This window comes from Piliocolobus tephrosceles, chromosome 2, assembly GCF_002776525.5.
Source record: "Piliocolobus tephrosceles isolate RC106 chromosome 2, ASM277652v3, whole genome shotgun sequence".
Classification (NCBI taxonomy): Eukaryota; Metazoa; Chordata; class Mammalia; order Primates; family Cercopithecidae; genus Piliocolobus; species Piliocolobus tephrosceles.
Window position 1 is genome coordinate 49371911 of NC_045435.1, and position 25179 is coordinate 49397089.

At 43.1% G+C, this 25179-nt stretch overlaps 1 protein-coding gene across 2 annotated transcripts in view; it reads left to right on the forward strand.

The window, feature by feature from the left end:
• Positions 1 to 25179, forward strand: part of VGLL4 (vestigial like family member 4) — a 162928-nt gene that overhangs the window by 42587 nt on the left and 95162 nt on the right. The window lies entirely within an intron of this gene.

Below are 25179 nucleotides of genomic sequence, written 5' to 3' on the forward strand. Positions count from 1 at the left end.
CCGTCTCTACTAAAAAATACAAAACGCTAGCCGGGCGAGGTGGCTGGTGCCTGTAGTCCCAGCTACTCGGGAGGCTGAGGCAGGAGAATGGCATAAACCCGGGAGGCAGAGCTTGCAGTGAGCTGAGATCCGGCCACTGCACTCCAGCCCAGGCGACAGAGCAAGACTCCATCTCAAAAAAAAAAAAAAAAAAAATACATGTAAGTAGAAGGAGTGTACCCTGAAGGAGTGATTAAAAAGTACAGTAAATATATAAACCAATAACAGGGCCATTTATTATCATTATTATTTTATACTGCACGTAATTGTATCTGCCAGACTTTTGGAGACTGGCAGTGCAGGTGTGTTTCCATCAGCATCACCTCAAACATGCAAGGCGTTGCACAACATTATGATGGCTGTGATGTCAGTAGGCGGTAGGAATTTTTTAGCTCTTTATAGCCTTATGGAACCACCGTGGCAAATGCCGTCTGTCATTGACTGAAACGTCATTATGCAGGGCATGACTGTACTTACAAAATGAGATGGCATTTCTTAGGAACATTCCTTTGCTATGAGTTGTTTTTAAAATTAATGTGCTTAAATTTTTTTTATTATAAAAAAATTTCCGACATAAAGAGGGAGAACATATGTATGTTAAGGGCCTCACTGTGTTGCCCAGGCTGTAGTGCCATGGCGCAATCGTGGCTCACTGCAGTCTCGACCTCCTGGACTCAAGCGATTGAGGGAGAATATTATAATGAATGGCTGTATATCCCTCACCTAAGCAAAAGCCACTTTAAAGGAAAGGAATGTTGCTGCCACGAGCAGCATTCCTGCAGAAAGGTCATTAGGTCAGAATTACTACTCTGTGTTCTAGAGGGAAAATACCATGACACTAAGAATTTAGCTGTGGGTCAGAGGCATTTTATGTGGTGTCAATCAAACTAGGGAGCCTTGGGCTGGGTGCGGAGGCTCACGCCTGTAATCCCAGCATTTTGGGAGGCTGAGGCGGATGCATCGTTTTAGGTCAGGAGTTTGAGACCAGCCTGGCCAACATAGTGAAATCCCATCTGTACGAAAAATACAACAAATTAGCCAGATGTGATGGTGCCTGCCCGTAGTCCCAGCTATTTGGGAGGCTGAGGCACAAGAATCACTTGAACCCGGGAGGTGGGAGGTTGCATTGATCTGAGATGGTGCTACCACACTCTAGCCTGGGCGACAGAGTGAGACTCTATTGCCTCAAAAACAAAAAGCAAACTAGGGAGCCTCTTTTCTTGAGGACTAAAATCTGAGAATGATGGTGTCTGTTGAAGCTAGCCCGGGAGTTACTCATTTAGACTGTAAAGCAATATGGCTACCCATTAACTGATTTTTTTTTTTTTTTTTTTTAAGACAAAGTCTTGCTCTGTCGCCAGGCTGGATGGAGTACAGTGGTGCGATCTCAGCTCACTGCAACCTCCGCCTCCCAGGTTCAAGCGATTCCCCTGCCTCAGCCTCCCGAGTAGCTGGACAACAGGTGCGTGCCACCACACCTGGCTAATTTTTTATATTTTAGTAGAGACGAGGTTTTACTGTGATCCACCCACCTCACCCTCACAAAGTGCTGGGATTACAGGTGTGAGCCACTGGGCCTGGCCTAACTGAAATTTTAAAACATAGTTACTTGTATGTTCTAGTTTTTGTTCATATGCGCTACAGCACTTCTGAAAATTTGCAATCTGGGCTGGGTGTGGTGGCTCACGCCTATGATCTCAGCACTTTGGGAGGCCAAGGTGGGTGGATCACTTGAGCTCAGGAGTTTGAGATCACCGTGGGCAACATGGTGAGACCTCATGTTTTCCCCCCCCAAAAAAATACAAAAAAAATTAGCTAGGTGTGGTGGTACATGCCTGTAGTTCCATCTACTCAGGAGGCTGAAGTGGGAGGATCACTTGCCTGGGAGGTTGAGGCTGCGGTGAGCCGTGATCACACCACTGCTCTCCAGCCTGGACGACAGAGTGAGACCCTGTTTCAAAAAAAAAAAATTGCAGTCTACTCTTTTAAAAAATATTACAAATTATACCCACACTCACTTATGGGAGTACCAGTTGGCACACTGCTCATACCATTAACTCAGTAGTTCTCCTTTTAGGAATGCATGCTAAGAAAATCATCTGAGATTTGCACAGTGATACTTACTGTGGTGTTGTAAAATACTGAAAACAACCAAAATATTTAACAATAAAACTACATCTATAGTATGATAGTAACTCTGCCATAAATGCATGTGTTGCATAGTAAAAAAGTATAATAATTTTAGCTGTAGTTGTCTCTTAGTGATAGAATTATGCATGACTTTTATTTTTTAATTTTTTCTATATTAAAAAATTTAATGAATAGATTAAATACAAAGTTATCAAATGCTTTAAACCATTTTACAGTGCTACTGTGGCTGCATAATATTATGTGGAGTTGATGTAATATAATTTGCTTATTAATCCGTTACCCTTTTTATTAAGTAGGCTGCTTATAAATAATTATTGTAGATAGTGACTATTTTTTAATACTATTTTTCTTCTTTTCAGTTATTTCCTAATTCCAGGAAGATTACTGAATAAAATAGTAACACTTCTTAAATGTTTTTAATATTTATATGTAAACCTTTTATATTTATATCCAAATATATTCAAACAGTTCTAAATGGTTTGAAACAATTTATGATGCCACAAAATAGTTACAGTTGTATTAATTTCACCTGTATGGGATATTGGCCTTTTTTTTTTTTTTTTCAAGATTTGTGATTCAATAGATAAAATATTATACTTCAGCACCATGTTCTTTTATATTTCTTTAATTATTAAGTCAGACCAATAGCCTATAGGTGTTGTAAAATTATTTTTAAATTATACATATCCATGGGATTTCTGAACCTCTCATAGTCCTTGGCTCTCTGTGGTTTTTGGAGGTCACATATGGTGTGTAACTAAGATAAAATACGAGTAAAGAATAAAATATGATAAAGTAGATTAGATTCTCTTGAAGGCAAAGTATGTCTTTATGTAAAGCAAGCAGACATTTTTGTATGAGGGTAAAGTGTGAGAGTAAAATCTTAAGAAAGACACCCAAATTGGTCGGGTGCGGTGGTTCATGCCTGTAATCCCAGCACTTTGGGAGGCCGAGGGGGATGGATGGATCATGAGGTCAGGAGATTGAGACCATCCTGGCTAGCATGGTGAAACCCTGTCTCTATTAAAAAATACAAGAAATTGGCCAAGCTTGGTGGCGGGCACCTGTAGTCCCAGCTACTTGGGAGGCTGAGGCAGGAGAATGGCGTGAACCCGGGAGGTGGAACTTGCAGTGAGCTGAGACCTCGCCACTGCCCTCCAGCCTGGGTGACAGAGCGAGACTCCGTCTCAAAAAAGAAAAACACCCAAATCAAGTCAGAACATCTCTTATTGAGCCCACCATTAATTTAGTTAACTGAACAGTTTGTTTTATTGAATTGGATATTTCAACTCTATTGAGTATAGCTTATAAATTATGTTAGTTGAAAATTATTAACTAAACGATGTATATTGCCTAATCTTTTAAGAAAGGCATCTAAAAAGAATTAAGTTTGTTATCTCTGAGCAGGTTTGCAGATGTTAGACAAGTGAGTTCTCTATATCTAAGTAACAGCATTGTTAAGGTGAGCTTCTTATAAAGGTCTATAGAACGGATAACTTATATATTACACTTTTATATTTTTTCTTTCTCCCTGGGGTTTTACATTTGTATAAAACATTTTATTTGTTTAAAAGCATCTGAGCAAACACATCTGAGTTGGTTTATGGGCAGAGGAGTCCATGAAGTTAGACAAGCCCCTCACTGCCCTAGGACCCCTCAATGTAGTAAGCACATCACGCATAGTTCATGCCTGTTCTGGCCTATGTTGCATTTTTTTTACTTTTTATTTTTATTTTTTGAGACAGTGGCTTGCTCTATCCCCCAGGCTGGAGTGCAGTGAGTGGCGCAGTCTTGGCTCACAGCAACCTCCGTCCCCCAGGTTCAAGCGATTCTCATGCCTCAACCTCCCGAGTAGCTGGGATTACAGGCGTGAGCCACTGTGCCCAGCTATGTTGCATTTTGATTAAAACTGAAAAGATGGTTGGAAGGAATTTGGAAGTCCCTTGGATTTGATCATTTAGTAGTGGATGAGATGTATCACTTCACATCATTGAGGGAGAATATGCTCCTTAAAACTGCACTTTCTGAATGTCAAAGAGCGTCGTTCCAATTGTATTCCTTAGTCTCATGTCTTTTTCCTACATCTTTCCGTTTTCCCCCCTTATTACTTTCTTCTCCTCCTGTTCACTTATCTTTCTCCCCTTCCTTTTTCAATTTGGAAAAATCTTTAAAATAGGAAATAAATACAGAAGAGCATAACACCCAAAGTTCATCTCTCCCCGAGTGTCCCGTTTCACGTGTTTGTCCTCTTTGCCTTTTTAATCCTTGTTTCCTTTCTTTCCTTCACATTTCCAGGTTTCTGTTTTATTTCACAGAATCCTGCAGTGGACACGTGTATAGGTGTAAAAGGGTAGCAGGCCTGGATTTGAAGTTTCATCTCTGCCACGTAAAGCTGTGTGACAGTGGGGAAATTAACCTAGCTGACTCTCAGTTTCCCCATCTTTAAAATTCCCATAAGAGCAGCTAATCATTGCTGATCTCCAGGGTTATTGTAGAATTTAAATGAGATGCTGCCTGTGCACTGCTTAGCACAGTGACTGCACAGAGTTAACTCTTGGGGATTGTGTCTGGGCTCTCTAGCTGCAGTTCTGTGTCTGGGACACACGTGGGTGCCATGCTGGGATCCCTCTTCACATTCGTTCCGGGGATTCCTTCACTTTTCTCCCATGTGCTGTGTCTCATGTTGTCCTCTTTCTGGGGTCACTCTTACATGCTGGAAGAGCTTATCCTAACAAAGAGTGTGTGGAAGATAAATTTTGAGATATTGCAGATAACATCTTTATTCTGCATTCTCATTGGATTGATAGGCTGAGTGTAGAATTCCCAGTTGTAGATTTTTCTTCAGGGTTTTGGAGGTGAGCTCCACTGCCTTCTGGCTTTGTGTTACCATTGGGAAATGTGAAACCATTCTGATTTCTTCTTCTTTTTTTTTTTTTTTGAGACAAAGTCTTGCTCTGTCACCCAGGCTGGAGTGCAGTGGCGCGCTCTCAGCTCACTGCAACCTCCACCTCCGGGTTCAAGTGATTCTCCTGCCTCAGCCTCCTGAGTTGCTGGGATTATAGGTGCCACTACCACGCCTGGCTAATTTTGTATTTTTAGTAGAGACAGGGTTTCACCATGTTGCTCAGGCTGGTTTTGAACTCCTGACCTCAAGTGATCCACCTGCCTTGGCCTCCCAAAGTGCTAGGATTACATGCTTGAGCCACCACATCTGGCCATTCTGATTTCGTATCTGCTAGTGTGTGACCAGTTTTTTCTCTTTGGAAAGTGTTGGGATCATCTGTTTGTCCCTAGTGTTCTGAAATTTCACAATGCCGTGACTTGGGGGTTTAAAAGAAAAAGCAGCTATTATATTGGGCACTCAGTAAACCCCTTCAGTCTACTAACTCATTCCTGGGGGAAATTTCTTGGATTTCACTGATAAATTTTCATATCTCGGCTTCCTTTCTTCTGGCAATTTTACTTTTCAGTTTTGGACCTCCCGGACTAGTCTACTTCCCTGCCTTTCCTCCTTTTTCCCTTCTGGACTCATTCTGCTTTTGGTAGATTTTTCTCAACTTGATTTTCTAATCCTTCTATCAATTATCTTCAAAACTTCTGCTATTGTATTTTTTGTTTTCTAGAACTATTAAAAAAGTCACACCCTGTTTTATGGATACTGTAATTCTGAGGTACTTGGTATACACACACACACACACACACACACACATACATATATATATATATCAGTTTTCTTCTTGTATAGTCTCTGTGTCCTCTGATTTGCTTTTCTGGTTTAACTTGGTCTCTATCTTCCACGTTAGTAGCTTTCCTCAGATATCTGGTTGTCTGCTTGTGATTAAGGGCAGGGAAGATTCCTAAATTCAAAAAAGGGGATGTGCAAAACTTACATTCTGAGCCCCAGTGTTGGGTGATCTCTGAGGGCTGACTGTCGGTGGAACCCCCAGTCCGGTGGCTGGGTCTCTTGTTGTGGGCTGGTCAGGTTTCTAGAACTCCCTGAAGTCTGGAAGCTGGGTTTGAATCGTGCGATGTCTGCCCTTTCTTTTTCAAATAAGATAGAGAGTTCAGCATTCTCATTTTCCTTTTATAGAATTTTTTATTAGTAGCTTCTTAGGTACATGTTTATAAATAGAGACCTTTTATTTCTCATAATTGGCTGTCTCTGCCTTCTGTAGATTATTAGAAAATGCACAAGTTAAGAAGCCAGGAGAATCTTTTCTGTAGCATTATACATTTGCATTGTAGCGTTTTTATAGAAGAAAAGCAAATTACTGGTTCTCTGTGTCCTCACCTGTACAATGAATGGGCTAGAGAAAGCTGTTTGAAAGTCCTTGCTATGCTAAGAATTTTAGCAAAGTCTCTGCAAGGGGATGAGACAGCTCAGGATGAGTATGTCATTACCTTGCAGAAGTTTGACAGATGATGTTTGTACAAGTTTTGACTTGGAAAGCTGCATCTGTGCTGGAAAACTCATGGGGAATTGTGAAGAATTTGCCAGGGATATTGCTCCAGGGATGGTAAATGAGAATGAAGATATTTTTAAACATAAGAAAATACTGGGATAGTAGAATTTGCAACAGGATTAAAAAAAAAAACAACTAAATAGAAGCATATGCGTTCTTCTTGAGCCATTTTAACTCTACGAGTACAGTGTTCAACAATCAAGTTACTTCTCAGGTGTCTGTAAGATTTTTGCATCCTGAATTCATTTGAAATTGACCTTCTGTACTTAAATTCCAGTTTTGTAGTTAACTAGCATTTTTGCTTTGCAAGAGACTCATCCTTGTTATCTTTATAGGATGATGATTTGAAGTAACCACAAAATTTCAGGAAGCACAAAATTTCTCTTTGGTTTCCTAATTCCATAACTCTTCTGCATGATACTGTGTGCCACTGGGAATCTGAGTGAATTTAGAAAAATTATTCCAGAGGCCGGGCGCGGTGGCTCAAGCCTGTAATCCCAGCACTTTGGGAGGCCGAGACGGGCGGATCATGAGGTCAGGAGATCGAGACCATCCTGGCTAACACGGTGAAACCCCGTCTCTAGTAAAAATACAAAAAACTAGCCGGGCGAGGTGGTGGGCGCCTGTAGTCCCAGCTACTCGGGAGGCTGAGGCAGGAGAATGGCGTGAACCCGGGAGGCGGAGCTTGCAGTGAGCTGAGATCCGGCCACTGCACTCCAGCCCAGGAGACACAGCAAGACTCCGTCTCAAAAAAAAAAAAAAAAAAAAAAAAAAAAAGAAAAATTATTCCGCTTTGCAGGAGATAAACAAATGGAGAAAGGAGTTGCATCTACCTGGCAAGCAGCAGAGTGTTGACAGCTTTGTGACTCAGCTTAATGACAGGCAAGGAGGAAGTGAGAACTGAACAAGGAAGAAGTTAGTAAAAAAATAATAATAGAGTGGTGAATATCAAGAATTTTGACTAGAATTTTAGGCAAATATGCTATTCTTTTTTTTAAAAAAATGCAAGGCATTTTGAAAACCTATTTTTAAGAGATGTGTGGCTGGGATCCTGGGCTTTGAGCCCAGGGTCTGGCTTCATGGAATTTTCCCAGTTGAAGTTGTTATTTAAAAAAAAAAAAAAAAAAGTGAATTTTTAGATCATGTATCTTCAAAATGAGTCCCTTTAGGAAGCATATTGCTGCCTGGCATATACAGTTGACCCTTGAGCAACGTGTTTGATCTGCAAGGGTCCACCTACGCTTATGGGGATGTTTTCAAAGCATATCAAGAATAGAGTATTTGTGGGATGTGAAACCCTTGACTTTTCATACAGGTAGGCTCTGCAGGGCGGACTGCGGAACTTGAGTATGCACGGATTTTGGTACACCTGGGGGTCCTGGGACTGATCCCCGGCGAATACTGAGGGACAACTGTGTTCTCTACCTCTGCTACTTACATGTGGTCCACAGTGTCACCTGGGAACTTGTTAGAAATGCACAATCGTAGTCCTCGCTGCGGAACTGATGACTGAGAATATGCATTTTGACAAAATCCCTGAGTCCTATGCACTCAAAAATTGGAGACATCCAGGTTTGCACAATGGTAAAAATGTTCTTTTGATTTTTACATTTTCTTAATTGACCTGGCAAAATAGTATTGCAAAGAAAAGTGTGGTATGTTTATCTAAAGCCTCGTTACTTCATGAAAACACTGTTTATGCTTGAGGCCTGACTGTGGTCTTAAGGATGGGGGCAGCTGCTGCCGATTCTCCTTAGTCCACCACCCTCTCCTTTTTTTTTAAATTTATTTTTGAGATGGAGTCTCTGTTGCCCAGGCTGGAGTGCAATGGCACAATCTCAGCTCACTGCAACCTCTGCCTCCCGGGTTTAAGCAATTCTTCTGCTTCAGCCTCCTGAGTAGCTGGGATTACAGGCATGCGCCACCATGCCTGGCTAATTTTGTGTTTTTAGTAGAGGTGAAGTTTCACCATGTTGGCCAGGCTGGTCTCAAACTCCTGACCTCAGGTGATCCGCCCACCTCAGCCTCCCGAAGTGCTGGGATTGCAGGCGTGAGCCACCGTGCCTGGCTTACCACTCTCTTTTATGTGGCAGGTACTCATTAATATCCAGGCAGCTCATTAATAGCCAGGCAGGATACTGCTCTCTCAATCAGTGGGTTCCAAAGACAGTATGGAAAGTCAGTATAGACGTTTATTTGTTTTTGTCTTAAAAAATGAAAGCGAGTCTCACTAATGTTTACTGTAGCTATATTGGTTATATTTCTTATACATAATGCAAAAATGAAGGCATATTTAGGATAGGAGTGTTGAAAATGTTTAATGGTGGGTGACTTGATTCAATCAAATCTTTCGAGTTGCGTGCATACCTCCCAAAAGGGCTGCTGGGATGCAGGTGAGTTGGCATGTTCTCTCATCTCTAGAGATGAAAACATTTGAAAGTGGGTGGCATTTTAAACTGGAAGGAACCTCAGCTTTCCTTTTAAGGAACTGAGGTCCAGACAATAGAAGTACTTTCCTGAGGTTGTAACATTTGGGATTAGGACAAAGGTTTAACAACGTAGGCTTCAGTTTTCTTTCCATTATTTATTTTGCTTTTGAATGTCTTCCAGGGAACACTGGAGGTGCCTCAAGTGCCAAGTTGTGGGAAGGAGGTAGAAAAAGGGAGGATGATAGGGAAGATTTATGGTAGCCCATCCACATCTAAATATTCTTGCCTTTTTTTGTTTTAGAAACAGACATGTTCCCTGCACCTTTCTCCCATACATAATGCATTCTTGAAAACATGTATGATTGTCTTAACAGAAGATTTACCTGCCGGAAGAGGGATTCTGTTTTATTTTACCAAAGCATGGCAGAATTAAAACATTGAAAAGAGTGTTATTCTAGCTGGGTGTGGTGGCTCAAGCCTGTAATCCTAGCACTTTGGGAGGCCAAGGCAAGAAGATCACTTGAGGCCAGGAGTCTTGCCCTATCTCTACAAAAAATTAAAAAATTAGCAGTACATGGTGGTGTGTGCCCTGTAGTCCCAGCTACTCAGGAGGCTGAGATGGGAGGATTGCTTGGGACCAGGAGGTCGAGGCTATAATGAGTTGTGATCACACCACTGTACTCCAGCCTGGGCTACAGAGCAAGACCCTGTGTCTATAAAATGAAAAAAAAAAGAATGTTACTCTAATTCCTTACTCTAGAATAAAAATATTACAGTGAGGCTGTCACTGTGCAAGACATTTTTGGAGTTGCCTTCAGTCATAAAATGTACCAAAATAATCAGTTCTATTAACGTTTAAAGTTTGTTTTAGAATAGCAGTTGCATTGCCCATCTTCATCACCCTCTTACACTATTTATTAGACTGTTGCCAAAATTCTAATTATACTGTCAAAGGATATTGTCCACTGTTTAAATGAATGTCATTAAAAAAGAAGGTCTTAGACTTTAGAGGAAAACTTTCTTCTTTTTTTAGAGGCGGGGTCTTACTCGGTCGCACAGGCTGGAGTGCAGTGGCATCATAGCTCATCACAGCCTTGAACTCCTGGGCTCAAGTGATCCTCCTGGCTTTCTCCTGAGCTGGGAGTATAGGCTCTCACCACCACACTGGCTTTAGAGGAAAATTTAAAGATTTCCAAAGGAAGCATTTTGAACAGAGACAAAATTCTATCTCTGAGTTGTATTTTTAAGAATATTTAATTAAACTCTATTTATTCTAAGCCATGTGGCTAGGTGCCACGTATACAAGGATGAAGGATATACGGTTCTGCCCCTGAGGCTCACACTGCCCAGCAGAGGAGAAAAAAGACATTTAAATATGAATCACAGTCTAGGGATGCAGCCTTTGCTGTGTTAGAGGACGAGCAGAAGCCCAGAGTAAGGAGGATGATTTCAGCCTGGTTGGTACTGAGTTGGAAACAGCATGAACCCTGGCATGAAGTCTGTGAAATGTGTGGATGTATTTGGAGAAGGGTGAAGACAGCAGTGTGGGTAGAACACAGGTGATGGGGTGGTTGGTGGGAGATGAGTTCTGAGGTCAGTTTCCCTCTGAGAATGTAAGCTCCATGAGAGCAAGGCTATCAGACAAGTTCATAGCTATCTTCTCCAAACCTGCAAGAGAGCCTGGCGTGTGAGCAGGTGGTCAACACATGCTGATTGACTTAATGGGAAGATTGTGGCAATTAAATGATGAAGATCCTTCACTTTCTGCAAAGGCTTGGACTTTATCCTGTGGCCATTTAACGTTTCTGATGACACGTTGAGATGGGTTTTCAAAAGGTAACTCTGGCCGTGGGATAGGCCTGTCCTTCTCAAACGTTTACCTGGAGAGCTTGTTAAATGAAGATTCCTGGGCCCCAAAGAGTCTGGCTCAGTAGGTCTGAGATAGGGCTTGTCATTTGCGTTTGTGACAAGCTCCCAGCTGCCGCTGATGCTGCACTTTTAGTAGCAAGGAGAAGAAGGGATTGGATCATTTGAATAAGCAAATTTCCAGAAGCAACAGTAAGCATGATGCATTTAGAAACGGTGGTTACCCTAGTGGGCGTCTCAGAAGATGAGAGCACAGTTGTTTTGATGTTTGAAATTCCGTCTCCCTTCAAAATACTACTCTTGGGGTTTGTTTGCGCTTTTTTTTTTTTAATTTATATCTTGAAGAAATTAGTTGTTTCCTGTGGCTTGAAGATAGGAATTTGAGGCTGGGTTTGTGGCTCACCTCTGTAATCCCAGCACTTTGGGAGGCCAAGGCAGGCAGATCACTTGAGACCAGGAGTTTGAGACCAGCCTGGGCAACATGGTGAAACCTGGTCTCTACAAAAAAAATACAAAAATTAGCCAGGTGTGGTGGTGTGTGCCTGTAATCCCACCTAGTTGGGAGGCAGAGGCAGGAGAAATGCTTGAACCTGGGAGGTGGAGGTTACAGTGAGCTGAGATCACACAACTGCACTCCAGCCTGCGCAATAGAGTGAGACCCCCATCTCAAAAAAAAAAAGAAAAAAAAAAGAAGAAGATAGAAATTTGAGATCCTCATGAAATGAGTCAGAAAAATTATCTATTTGTAAGGAACCTTTGTTAATTGTAGAATAAAGAAAATGTAACCCAAGGGTTAATGATACTGGGGGAGTTTTAAAGGAAGCACCTTTTGAAGAAATTTGTAATGAGCTGGCTTTGGTGGTTGGTCACTTTCCATGGTCTTCTACACATGTGTTTTGTATCAAACAAACGTTTATTGAGGCCTTTTTATGGGCAGCACCTGTGCACTACACAGAAGTTATGTAAAGGTAAATCCATTAGGTCCTAAATGGTGATATAGCCTAATAGGTAAGATAAAACATGCAGATAAATGGTATATGATAAATGATCATAGCATATACTATATGTCAATATGGAACTAGTATATGTCACATTTTACCTAATATAAAGGTACCTAATATAAAGGTAGAAAGTAACATGCTAACGAGGTGAAACAGATAACATGTATGAACGTTCAGAAGGAAAGATAAAGACAGATCATTGCAAAACTCAGCAGTCGTATTTTGCTCCATGTTAACCTATGGAATGAACCCAAGCTCTGTAACCTGTCACTCAGTCATAACCCCCTGGCTTTAGCCAAAGAGATGGGAAGATTGGAGTCTCAGTGTAGGGCTTTGTGAGTTTGAGATGCGGCAGGATATTAAATAGTAGTATCAAGGATGTAATTCGAATTCTCAAACTGTGTAAAGAGTCAGGCCAGAGATAGAAATTTATGGGGTCTTTTCTTTGAGCAGATTGTTGCTGGAAGTGATTGAGATTGCTGAGTGAAAGACTGTAAAGAGAGAAGAAAAGGCAAATGAGGCTAGATCTTTGGAGAAGATCTGTATCAAGGTGTGTAGAATGAGGCAGTGGAGTCAGGAAGGAGGCTGGAGGTGGGGGAACCTGAGAGCAGGCGCCGCAGATGGGAGAGCTCATGCACACGGGAGTGGAGGGGAGTACATAGGATGGTTGTAGCATTCGTGTTTTGTCAGTAACAACTTATTACAGTGAATTTCTTTGTAAGGTTGGTGTTTTAAGGAGCCTTAGACGCCTGTAGGTTTTCAGGTCCTTAGAGAGGCCCTTTTAGTGTTTACACAAAATCTCTGGCTCTGGATTTCCAAGCCTCTGTCCAGTGTGAGTAGTAATTATGCCTAGATATACATTTGTCTTTTATGGATCCCAGAAAGTTTACAGTCATCCTTGATTCTGTTTCTCTCACATCTCAAACTGTCTGCTAGCAAATTCTGTTTGGTCTACCTTCAGATATATCCCACATCTGACCACTTTTTGCTATCACTGTGACTAGCACCCTAGTCCTAGACCTTTCCCATTTCTAACTCCATCTGCCTTTTCTCCGTTCTCCACTTTGGTTCTGGAGTGGGCCTTTAAAATGGGAACTCAGATTCTGGCCTGCTCTGTTCAGAAGCCCTCCAGTGGCTTCCCGTCTCATGCAGAGATAAGAACTGTGGCTCTTCCAGGACCTCTAAGTCACGCTGACCTCCTCCTGCCTTGGGAGAACTGTGGCTCTTCCAGGACCTCTAAGTCACGCTGGCCTCCTCCTGCCTTGGGGCCTTTGCATGTGCTTTCCCGCAGCACAGAATGAGCTTTCTTCAAATATCCTGGCGGATTGTGTCCTCCCTTCCTGTCTTCACTCAGAGACACCTTCTCAGAGCAGCCTTCCTTGTCTCTTGCCCCTACCTGTGCCTTGCTTGCACTTTCCTGCTTTTTTCCCCTGATTTCTCTCATTTGTCTTTCACATGCACTAGAATGTGCAACTCACGAAAGGAGGGAGTTTTGTCTAATTTTGTTGACTGTGGAATCTCCAGTGTCTAGAACAGTGCCTGGCACCTGGGAGGTGATCAGTAAATATATGGTGAATGAATGAGTGCTGTCATAGCCTCTCCTGGCCATGGTGTTCTGTGGAGACTTTGTCAGGTGCCTTCAGGCATGGTCAGGACTTGACTTCCTTTGCAGTGAGCAATGCTGGATGCCCTCTTCCCCCACAGCTGCTCAGCAGGCTCTTTCTGCCACTCCAGAGTCACTCAGCCTCAGGCTCTGGCTGGCAGCACAGTGTGAAGTGGCTTTGGCGAAGCTGCAGGTGGATGAAGGCGTGCTGGGATTTCATTATGGGGGACTTTTTAGAGTAGATTAAGATATTCAAATTGCTTTCATTTTGGTGAGCGGCATTTGGAACTTTATTTTGGAATTAATCAAATTGATTTAGAAATTAACTAGAGACATTTAAGACAATCTCTAGTAGTTGCTGCTGCACTCCAGCCTGGGCGACAGAGCCAGACCTTGTCTCAAAAAAAAAAGAAAATCGGGACACCTGGTCACTAGTTACTGGTATGAATTGGCTGAAGATCATGGCGTTCTGCATGAATTTTTACTCTTTGTCATATGTATTAAGGCACTAATTACACAATTTTAAAAAAGATCTATAAAACATATTTTATAGTTACTATAGCTCTTACGTGTCCCCATATTCAGGGCAAATAGGGAATTTGGTAGTACTTGTTCGTAAGTGTAGGACTTCTGGAATATTCAAGAATGTAAATGGTGTTATTAGATAGAGGTTTAATAAATGGTGTTATTAGATCCAGGTTTCATGGGTGACCCCTTAGTGCACAGTCCCACGTTATTCAGCCCCGGTTCTCCAGCCCTAGTCCCCAGATTCTACTCTCAGCCGCCGTCCCTGCCAGCTCCAAGGCTGAAGTAAACTATTCACAGAGTTTAGAACTGAAAAGGACCGTAGCAAACTTTTGGTCCAACTCCCTTATTTTACAGACAAACATGCTGAGCTTCAGAAAACAGAGGTGACTGTCCAGGGCCACACGGAAGCTAGAGGTAGACTCAAAACCAGAGTCCAGGTCTTTGAACTCCCCATGGAGTGCTCTCTTGATTACCTCCCTGTCCAAAAGTAGTGCGCTGGACTCTGGTTGCCTTCCTTCCAGAAACCAGTCTGTGTCCAGCTTCTGTTCTATTTGCAGCTGCATTTATTTTTTTCTTTTTCTTTTTTGAGACAGACTCTCGATCTGTCGCCCAGGCTGGAGTGCCGTGGCGTGATCTCGGCTTACTGCAACATCTACCTCCCGGGTTCAAGCTATTCTGCCTCAGCCTCCTGAGTAGCTGGGATTACAGGCGTGCACCAGCATGCCCAGCTGCTTTTTGTGTTTTTAGTAGATATTTGGCCAGGCTGGTCTAGAACTCCTGACCTCAGGTGATCCTCCCACCTTGGCCTCCCAAAATTCTAGGGTTACAGGTGTGAGCCTCCACGCCCCGCCCACATTTCTTTTTACATTACGTTGTATTAGGTTGGTGCAAAAGTAATTGTGTTTTTTGCCATTACTTTTAATGAAATGTAAAAAGAAATGACAAATGTGTTTTCTTATAGCATAAATTAAATCCCATCATTTTGCTTACTTCAGAAACAAGGTTATGTAAATAAAGTATGTAATAACAGAACCGTCCAAAACTTTCAATGTGTACAGCAATGGAATTCTTTTTTTTTTTTTTTTTGAGGTGGAGTCTTGCTCTGTTGCCCAGGCTGGAGTGCAGTGGCATGATCTTGGCTTACTGCAACCACTGCCTTCCAGGTTCCAGTGATTCTCCCGCCTCAGCCTCCCAAGTAGCTGGGATTACAGGCACCCACCACCATGCCTGGCTAATTTTTGTATTTTTAGTAGAGACAGGGTTTCGCCATGTTGGCCAGGCTGGTCTCAAACTCCTGAACTTCAGGTGATCTGCCCACCTCAGCCTCCCTAAGTGCTGGGATCACAGGTGTGAGCCACCGTGCCTTGCCTAGAATTCTTACAGTTAAATATTGCTGTTTTAATTTTGAAATCTTGAATCTTGGATGAATTTGTTCTGATTTTCACTTCTGTTTTCTTTAGCTTTAAACCCCAACTTATTCTGTATCCTGGACTTCAAACTTTGTTTTTATTGTACCACTTCCCCGGCCCCACTAAAAAGGAACCTCTAGGGGCTGTTCAGGAGTGTCCATCACTGTAGAGACGGGTCTGATTTCTGTCTGGCTTATTCTCATCCTCCAGCCCCCTTTATCTTTTCACTCATATATTCTACTGCTTTCTACTTTGAAAAACTCTCTACTTCAGTAAATTCCTGGCTCGTGTTGTTTTCATAGCCTGATCACCTTTACTCTGCTGTCTTGCTTTCCCAACTTTTACTCCTCCCCTCTCTGAAACCTCCTACCTACTCAGAGTAAACCCTAATAATCTTTATTTCCTAGTTTATGTTATAAAATGTGTTTAAAAAAAGAAAACTCGGTTTGTGAAGAAAGTCCCTCCCAACTCAAGTTCCTAGTTTTTCTGAGATAATCACTGTTGTTTATTTTGTAGCCTTCTCCTGCTTTTCGTGTCACAGTCACAAAATGGCTGCCTTATCTCCAGGCATCATATTTGCATTCCAGGCAGTAAGACAAGGAGAGAGAAAATGAGATATCATGAGCTGTATCTGGCCTTTTTTAATTAAGAAAAGCAAAAACTTTCCCAGAAGCTCAAAGCAGGCTTTTCTGTTCCTGTCTCATTGGCCAGGTCTGTATTACATGGCACTCCTGGTTAGGAGAAATTCTGGAATAGAGAGCATTCAGCTTTCTCAGTCCCTCTAGTGGAGGCAGTGGGAGAAGGGAATTGGGAGTACATTTTGAGTTCGCCATTGGACTGTGCCTACTGCACATAAAATGTTTTCATATTGGATTTTGATAAATCCATTTTATAATCCACCTTACTACATTTTCCTGTTTTGAATAATTTTTCAGTTGTTTGCCTTCCCAATGTATTGTTTTAGAATTATGAATATTTTGCTTTTTTCATTTCAGTTGTTCTTAAATGTATCACGAAGCTTTCAGTTGCCGGTAATGGAAAACCTATTTGAATGAATTTTTTTAAATAAAAGGAATTTAGTGATTCACATAGCTGAAAAGTCTGAAGGTCTGGTGGGCTTCGGGTGCAGTTTGATTCAGAGGATCGTGGTGTTCTCAGGTTCTGGCTTCATTTCTCTTGTGGTTTTCTTGGTATGTGGCCTTGTCTTTGGGCTGACTTCCACCGTGGTAGCAGATGGCGACATCATGTTAGCCAGGGAGAATGTCTCTTCTGATAGCTTTCTTGGGCTTTGTTCCAGAAAGTCTGCAGCTAATGTCTATGAGTCATGTGCTCATTCTTGAGCCAATCGCTGGGATTTTCTGGAATCTGTCCTCCATGTATTTGGCTGTGTTTCCATCAGTGTCTCTGCTTCCTTTATTCCTGTTAATGTGGCATCCATTTCCGGGATTACTTCATTCTTCTATTTCTTCCCTGAACTTTGCTGTCTTTTAATCTCCCCTTGTTGTCCTGTTTCTTATTTGAGTTCCTGTTTCAGGGACGTTATGCCTATTTTTTAAAGCCTCATGGAGAAATATTGGTTCAGGCTGGGCGCAGTGGCTCACATCTGTAATTTCAGCACTTTGGGAGGCTGAGGCCGGTGGATCACCTGAGGTCAGGAGTTGGAGACCAGCCTGGCCAACATTTTGAAACCCTATCTCTACTAAAAACACAAAAATGAGCTGGGTGTGGTGGCGGACACCTGTAGTCCCAGCTACTCAGGAGGCTGAGGCAGGAGAATCGCTTGAACCTGGGAGGCAAAGGTTGCAGTGAGCCAAGATCATGCCACTGCACTCCAGTCTGGGCAATAGAATAAGACTTCCTCTCACAAATAAATAATAAATAAATAAATAAATGGAGAAATGTTGGTTCATAACTTTCCAGTTCTTTCCAGCATAATCTCTCTGGCTTTCTGGTGTGTCTTCATTGACCTGTTCTTGGCAATGTTCCTTTCCTTCCTTTGTCCTGTACCTTATTTGCATCGTCTGTGATGGAGCCTTTCTCACGATTACTCCGTTTTCAACGTGGATGGTTCTTTCTGGGTTACCAGCCTGCTGAGTGGTTGTGACAGGGAGGAGCTAGGGTGGAGTGCGGGGGTACTGGCAACCTGCATTGCAGTCAGCCGCGTCAGAGAGCTTTCTTTCCAGCCCTCCATCGTGAGGGCATTTCTCCTCTCTAGGACAGAAGGAATTTTGACTGTTGCTCACACTTTGTGTTTGAATCGATCAACAAGCAGGGTAGGGTTCGGTTTTGTAAAGAATTTTGGCTATGATAATCCTACAATTCAGCCCCACGGCCACCCTGATGACACTGAAGTGCGTCATGGGCTGCTTTGGTTGCTGTTTGGTATTTAGTCTTTTTCTTGATCTATTGGAAATACAAGGCCGAAATGAAAGTTCAGTACAATAAAGTTTAAGAGTCTTTTCTTTGAATCCCAAAGTTATTTGATTTTTTAATTTTTAGGGCTAAATTTAAATGATTTTTCCACTGGGATTCCACATGCTTCCAGTACTTGGAAGCATGAGAAGTGTATATGTTGAGTTTATGCCCAAGTTCCCAATAGATAATCTTTGAAACCTGTAACATTTACAGTATTAAAAACAAAACAAAACAAACAACAGCAAAAAACCCCTACCATACTGGGATAGAGAGATGCTGAAACTTACGAAGTAAAACTAAAATTTTGAAACTGGGTGACTTCATGATTTGAAGAACAATGTACTTTATAGAACAAAGGAAAGGATTTTCATAGCGAGTGGGAATCCAACAGAAAGGGTAGAAGCCGGCATTGACGATGTGTCTGCTAGCACAGCTAGCACTGGGCTGCATTTCAGAATAAACAAGCAAAGGCCTTTGCCCTCAGGAGCTCTTGGTTTGGTGTACAGGGGAGATAAAGCCATGCGTAATTGTAGTAGGCCATATTAAATGCCATGAGAAAAGTGGTGAGATCAAAGGAGAATGGTCAGGCTGTATCGTTATCCATATTTTTTGAAGATGCAGAAGTAGATCAGAGAGATTCTGTAACACACCTAAACTCACACAGCCAGTCCATGGCAGAACCAAGATCGGAACCTGCTTCTAGCTAACTGCTGGCTGGCAGGATGGGAAGTTTTAAATAGTTTTACAGTTTACGGAACTCTTGTTCTTAGTAATCAGTTAGAATTCACTTAATCTGCTCATGCAGTAATCAGTAGGTTATAGCAAATACTTTATTTTGTTTGTGTCTAATGAGGTACTGTGTTTAGAATGCCTTGTTCCTCAATCCTGCTTTGAGATTTTGTTCTTTTAAGGGCCCAGGCCAATGCCACTTGCTTTATGAAACCCATACCTAAGTCCCTTCAAAGTAGGATTTGAGGCTGGGCGTGGTGGCTCACGCCTGTAGTCCCAGCACTTTGGGAGGCCTAGGCGGGCAGATCACCCAAGGTTGGGAGTTTGAGACCAGCCTGACCAACATGGAGAAACCTCGTCTCTACTAAAAATACAAAATTAGCCGGGTGTGGTGGTGCATGCCTTTAATTCCAGCTGCTCGGGAGGCTGAGGCAGGAGAATCGCTTGAACCCGGGAGGTGGAGGTTGCGGTGAGCCGATATCGCGCCATCGCACTCCCGCCTGGGCAATAAGAGCGAAACTCTGTCTCAAAAAAAGAGAAAAGAAAAAAAAAAGAATACAGGATTTCTCCTGCCTCTGCCTTTTATTGTTTGTTTGTAGGTCTTGTGTTCCGCCGTCCGTAATGTGCTCTTCAAGGACAGGGACCGTGTCTTACTCATCTTTGGATCCCAATCCCTTCTGGACCAGTGGAGTGGGATCTTCGTTAATGTGGCACTCTATTCATGTTTGAATGCCTTGCTTGCCATATGTCTAGGGTCGCAGACACAAGTAAATAGTTCTTAGAAGCTTGGAAATTGTATATATATTGGGTTTAACTTCTAGGTGTTCACCTATATCATGACTCTGGGCAGGATAGTTGTGCCTGAGGCCTGGAGGTGTTGTATGTGTGTAGTGTTAGGTACATACGTTGGATGTCTCTGCTTCTGGGCTCAGCAACATTCTTCTCTCAATAAAAACAATTCTAGATGGTGTACTTTGTCTAGTGTCTTCTATGAGCAGCTGATAGCACTTTTTGACTCTTCAAAGTATCTTTGCATTCCTTGACTCGGTGCATTTTATAAGTGCATATCTGACAAATTATTTTGACTATTTTCTTTCTTCAATATTAACTAAATGTGCATTTATGAGTGAGAATTTAGGGAATGGATTTTCTCATTCATGAAGAATAGTGTGCCACATGCCGGGTGGATGAAAGGAAAGATCCAGGAGTAGTTCATGTATTCTGTTTCCTCTGTGTCATTCCTAGTCTGTAAAATTGTCAGCTGGCTCTTTAATTAATCATGATATTAAAACAGCAGACACATTGCAGTGATCTGTCAGAAGATGACTGGAAGGTGTCAGGCCCTATGTTTGGTGAAATATTAGGAAGAAGGCTTCTGTTTTACAGGTCAGCTTTCCAAGATACAGTATGTTGGTGTACCTTTCCTTCATGGTTCCAGACCAAACTAGAAATGTTCTAGCTTGTACTTTGGAAGCAGTTGTGCCTTGAGAGCAGCTGAAAATAAAATATGGTAGTTTGATTATTGCTTTGGGGGGTAGACAGTCCTGAATGTGCAGGTGCAATGCTGTTTTTTCTTGTGTTTCTCTCCCGCTTAAAAGCTTGTTTTAGCCAAGCGTGGTGGCTCACGTCTGTAATCTCAACACTTTGGGAGGCCAAGGCAGGTGGGTCGCTTGAGCCCAGGAGTTCCAGTCCAGCCTGGGCAATGCGGCCAGACACAATCTCTACAGAAAATACAAAAATTAGCTGGGTGTGGTGGTGCACGTCTGTAGTCCCAGCTACTCTGGAGACTGAGAGGTTGGAGGATCGCTTAAGTCCGGAGGTTGAGGCTGCAGTGAGCCGTGTTTCACACCACTGCACTACAGCCTGGGCAACACAGCAAGACCCTGTCTCAAGAACAAAAACAAACTAACAAAAAACTTGTTTTACTGAGAAAATAGAGAAGAGAGAGCTGGAAGAATCATTTATGTAGATACCATGTAAATTGGCATCACTGCATCTAGGATCATAATTTTCTTTATGGCCGTCTGTACTGCAGGGCACAGGCATTCTTTAACCTTAATCCTTGAATAATCAGTTTCGCGGAACACTGCTAGCCATTCCAAAGTAATAGGATTACACCTGAAACTTATGGGTGAAGCAGTTAGTCTGTTTAACCCCCTCTAGTAACCCTCACCTGGCACTAGTGATACCAGGAGTTTTAGATCTCTTCATTTTATGGAAGAAAAAGCCAGATTCCTGCTAGTTAGCAGCTGCCTTGCATCAGTGTTCTCTCCAGAGACACAGAGAACGTTGGGTTAGTTAAGTTCTCTCACCATTGTTCACTGTAACTGTTATTGTTAATTCAGACCAGCAGGAAAATGAGCCAAACAGTATTCTTCATGGTCATTGTATGATTAAAATGTCTCTTTTTAATTTTTTTGTCTTGGGAGGTGAAGCTCTCATGCTTGCCACATTTGTAAGAAAAACAGCAAAAACCCAGGAGCCAACCCTCCTAGAAATAGCAGTTACCGTCATGTATTCTATACAACATGACATTCTGTCTTGAGATTGCAGTGAGAGTGGCAGCCTGTGGTTGGGTGGGGAGGAGTCGGGAGGGAAAAGAGGAATGATCAGAGCCCTTGGACTTTAGGGCTCAGGCAGACACCACAGAGGCTGCCGAGAAGGACATCCAGGCTTAGAGAGGTGGAATCACTTGATGAAGCTTGCATGGCTAGTGAGGGTTATGGCCTGGGAACTGGATTTTTCTGACTATATCCAGTGCTCTTTTTGCTAGAAAGCAGTGTGAAGAGTACAGACGGCTCGGCTTGGGAGGGCCGTCACTGGTCTCAGCTCCAGGCCAGCCTTCCTCTCCTCCCTGCTGCCTCCTCCTGGCCTCCCAGCAGACGCTCTTAGGACAGTCCTCGCCTCCTCGGGCAGTCCTTCCTTCCCAGACCCCCTCTTCTCTTTCCTGGCATCTGATTCCCTGACCAGGGCCATGCTTCGTTGTTGCTGGGGTCACAGTCGTCTTGCTTCTCTGAGAGCCTGGATTGTGGCTAGTCCTCAGAGCCTGGCTAGAAACCTAGTTCTTTCTCAAAGCCATCCCTGGTTCTTACATGGAGCTTTGAAGTGACTCCCAATGCTTACTTGGCTCGCTATGCGAGTGACCTGCTTTGCTGTGGTGAGAACTTGGGGTGTGCTCTCCCTCCCCTTGAGAATGCGACACCACACCCTGTCAGACCCTATAGGAGTTACTGACCTCAGCTACTGCACTCCAGTGGACATCTCAGCTCTGGAGTTTGACAGATATGTTGAGGGCTTAGCCACAGCAGGCTAGGCTCTGCTAGCCACTTCTGCAAAGATCCCCAGCTCAGGCGCTTCCAGCCTGTTAGCCTTCCAGCCTAAAGGCCCTGCGAACACCAGCACCCCTGGGAAGTCCTTTAGCCTTCGGGGGCCTTATATGTCGCCGTGGATCCTTCCCTGTGTTGGACACCATCTCTCGAGAGAACCACTCATATAAAAGGCACACCTCAAACTTAATCAGATGTCACTTTCCGCAGAGGCCTGCTTCCATCCTAAGTGAGCAACTGAACTTTAATATTTGGGAAGCACTCCCTGTGTGGTGAATGGACCTCGTCTGTCGTGTGTGTTCCCTGCGAGGCCTGTTCTCATTATTCTCCCCTCCTTAGGGATCATGAGCCTTTGTATGGCAATAGACAGTGTGCTTCAGGAAATCATACTTTGATCATCTCTTTATTGTAACCATGAAGAGCATCACAAAGCTGTGCACATGCGCTCCCTCCTGACTTCCTTCAGTCTTCAGTTCGCTCCTTCTCTTAGGCTTCTTACTTTCCTCTGTTCCCAGCTTAGATTCTGGAGCTCTCGCTTCCCATTTGTTCTTTCAAGAAATGTTTAATAGTCACCTACCAGTGCCAGGCTTTGTGTTAGGTGCTGGAGAAACAATGATAAGGCAGAACAGCACAGCTCTGAATGGGAGGGAGATGGCCGTTCATCAGAGGAGCACACACAGGCCTGAAATGACACCTGCTTGTGTCCTCCAAGGGGAGGCTCCTATGCAGTGAGGGGAGTCACTAGAAGCCCCCCACCGCCAGCCGGAATCAGCCACAAACTAGAAACTCCATTATTTCCTCTGGCAAAGGCTGTCTCTTCTCAGCACCCCTTAGCCCCCGCACTCCCCAACAGGAAACCCTGCGTTGTCCATTTCTGGGCTCACTGCAGTCGAGTGTTGGTAGGTTTATCCATTTAAGTCCTATTCCAGCTACTGGGTGTTGATCATTTAAGAAGATAAGCTGAGAATGGGGGTGGGGGGTTTCGTGTGCCCCTTCCGTGTAAAGCAGATGGGAATTGTTTAAATACAAATGACCAGGTGGTGCCATCCCGGTGGGAAGGAAGCCAGGCTGTTTTTAGGTGGGCTCGCATTGCCCCCTAGTCCTGCCCACGAGCAACTAACTCATTGGGATGTTGAACTCTGGTGGGTATGCAAAGCAGCCAGGTGCCCTCCTTAATTCAGTTCAGAATCTCCAGGGTAGTAGTCCTGACCCCTAAGGGGAGGGAAGCTTGTAAAAATTACATGGGGAGCTATTTTCAAATGATACTGCTAAGTGTAGTTATTTCCTGGGTGTAAATTCAAAATTCATCTACTGCAGATTTACCAAATTATCCTCCTGGACACCCATGGCTTTCAAAACCTCCTGGGTGATTGTAACACATGGCCATGGTTCAAAACTGCTCTAATAGTGGGTGGGTTTCTGTTGGCCCTAATAATGCCAATGGCCTCACAAATAGAAGCCTCAAATAGAAGATCCAAAGGAGGACAAGGTAATGCTGGCAAACTCATCCTTGGAAAAATTGAATTGTTTGCATTTCAAAAATAGTTTTGTGGTATTGGCCATTATTTGAGTTAATTGAATATTTTTCAATGAAATACGTTTATTCTAGTTTATGTTACTAAATATAGTTGTATTGGTGATGAAATAAAATCGAAACCACCTGCTTGCGTTGTGAAGATTCTGTCTTCTCTCACTGGGGTTTCAGGCCAGTAATTAATCCAGGACATGTTAACTGTTGAGTGCCTGCTCTTACAGGCGTTAGGCATAGACAAAGAAAAATATGGTATGGGTTTCATTTCAAAGAGATCACAGTGTGATGAGGAAGGTGGATTTGTTGAAAAATTTTAAGATACAGGTGCGGGTTAATCTTAACATTGCAAATGATCTTTTTCTCATACCTCATTTTATTTGCCTGCCTTTTGCAAAGCTAATAAGGTAAAATTCATGCCTTGCAAGTTAACAGTAATTGTGGACTCTAAAAACTCCCCTTATTTTTAGTTAAAAGAAAGACCTTGGGTGTCATGGAAAATCACAGCTTCTGGTTCCAGCTCTGCTGCTCTTTGCGTGAGTTGAGAGGAGCCAAGGAGCCTACCTGGTATCTGTTTCCTCATCTATGAAACTGGTGGTAGCCGCATTGTTGCAAGCACTGAGAAAGCTACAGGATATATGCAGAAGAACCTAGCACTGTGCCATGGACCGTGGTACTTAGTGTCCTTTGTTGTCTTTCTATCCCCTCAACTCTAGGAAAAATAACATTTTAAGACAATAGGACATTGACCTCTTGAGCGGTGTCAGAGAACAATGATTTGGCTAAGGAGAAAATGCCCAATAATGATTTGCTTGATTTGGGTTTCTTGATTTATGGCGTTATTGTCACTTTTGCCAAATAATGCTTTGTTGTGGTGGTGGTGGGGGGGTGTCCTGTGCATTGTAAGATGTTTGGCAGCATCCCTGGCTGCCACTAGATGTTAATAACACCCCCAAATTTGAAATAACCAGACATTGCCAGATGTCTCCTGAGGGGGCAAATCTCCTTGGTTGAGAGCCTCTGGCTGGGGCCCTTCCCTCTCTGTTGTCTAGGGTGAATTCTATCCCTCTGCCTGCTACAAGTGTCACAGAGTTCTTACTATCCATTAGAGAAGTGCAAAGTAAAGTCATAGTGTGGCTGCTCCATACCTACCAGAATAACAGGACTGAAAGTTGGAAAACTGTTGGCAAGGATGTGGAGCAACTTGAAATCTCATACCCTGCTGGTGGGAGTATAAATGGGTACTACTGCTGTGGAAAACTATTTGGCAATATTTACTTTAGCTGAACATACACTTCCTTTTTTTTTTTTTGAGACAGAGTCTCGTGGTGTTGCCCAGGCTGGAGTGCAGTGGCCCGATCTCGGCTCACTGCAAGCTCCGCCTCCTGGATTCACGCCATTCTCCTGCCTAGGCCTCCCAAGTAGCCAGGACTACAGGTGCCCGCCACAGCGCCCGGCTAATTTTTTATGTTTTTAGTAGAGACGGGGTTTCACCATGTTAGCCAGGATGGTCTCGATCTCCTGACCTCATGATCCACACGCCTCGGCCTCCCAAAGTGCTGGGATTACAGGCGTGAGCCACCGCGCCCGGCTGAACATACACTTTCTACGTATCTGCTTCTGAGTACATGTGCAACAGAAATGTATTCAGAGGCTGACAAGAGACACATACTAGAATATTCATAGCAGCAC